Here is a 1005-nt window from a genome sequence, read left to right as displayed (position 1 = left end):
CCTGCTCCACCGCTGTCCAGCCTGTGATTTTGCGCAGCCTGTGCTGCGCAAAATCACAGGCTGGACAGCGGTGGAGCAGGATCACGAAGGGTGAGGGAAATGAAGCGCGGTGGAAGCCTACGCGTGTTAAGCCACGCGTGTTCCCCCAGCCCGTCGCGGGACCATGGGAATTGCAAGCGCTCTTCCTGCCTGCACACGTGGGGGGCTGCGCCCAAAGCAGTCTGGAGGACTGTGGCACTGCTGTTTCTCTATCTGGGGGGGTGGCCTCCTTCTACCTCCCGGGACCTGGTGCACGGAAGGAGTGACGGCAGCTTCGGCAGGTACATCAGGGAACCTCTTAAAAGGATGCCACGTCGGCAATGTCAACGGGAAAGATTCAAGGGAGGTGCCGGGGGGCATCTTCCTCACACGAGCTGCGTCCGCAGAAACAATTCTGATGCCAAGGGCTTTGGCAGCAGCACATCAGACACTCACTTTGCGTGAATCGGTCTGTCTGCCGCTCTCCATCTCCAGCAGAGAACGCGCCGTCGATCACGGTCTGATGCTTGTCCTTTCTCTGATGAACGTTCTGGGAGATCGAGTGCCTGGTCGGTGTCTTCGGGGCCCTGGAGCAGTCAACCCCAGCTGCAAACGAGACGTGGCCTTCATGTGAGACTCTTCCCGGGGCCCTCTGAGGTGGACCGTCCACTGCACGAGGGAAGACAAAGGGAGAACATCGGCCTCTACCCCACCAAATGATTTCGTGCTCAACATTGCGCTCCCAAATTTAACTCAGACAGATGGCCCCCGTCAAACAACAAAGATCGGTAAAACTGCATGCACATTGAGACCCGAAGGGAAGGGCTTTCTCAGGCGGCTCTAGCTTCAGGAGAACGACGCTGCCACAGGCCATCAAGCCGCCCTTTACATGAAGAGAGAGACGGAAAATGCATGTACTTACTCCTGCGTTCTCTTCCGTAGCCAGAAACTTCGCACCAGAAATGATCTCTCAGCGACGGTCCTTGA

At 57.4% G+C, this 1005-nt stretch overlaps 1 long non-coding RNA gene across 1 annotated transcript in view; it reads right to left on the bottom strand.

Moving 5' to 3' along the window:
- LOC123036654 overlaps positions 1-999 on the bottom strand; it is a 6635-nt gene extending 5636 nt beyond the window's left edge. The window contains exon 1 of the long non-coding RNA XR_006417181.1: positions 941-999. This is a non-coding gene — a long non-coding RNA (uncharacterized LOC123036654). The remainder of the gene's footprint in view (positions 1-940) is intronic.
- Positions 1000-1005: the final 6 nt, after the last annotated feature.

Source organism: Varanus komodoensis, unplaced genomic scaffold (assembly GCF_004798865.1).
Source record: "Varanus komodoensis strain SLA01 unplaced genomic scaffold, ASM479886v1 scaffold8037, whole genome shotgun sequence".
Taxonomy (NCBI): Eukaryota; Metazoa; Chordata; class Lepidosauria; order Squamata; family Varanidae; genus Varanus; species Varanus komodoensis.
This window is presented reverse-complemented; position numbering and strand designations above follow the sequence as displayed.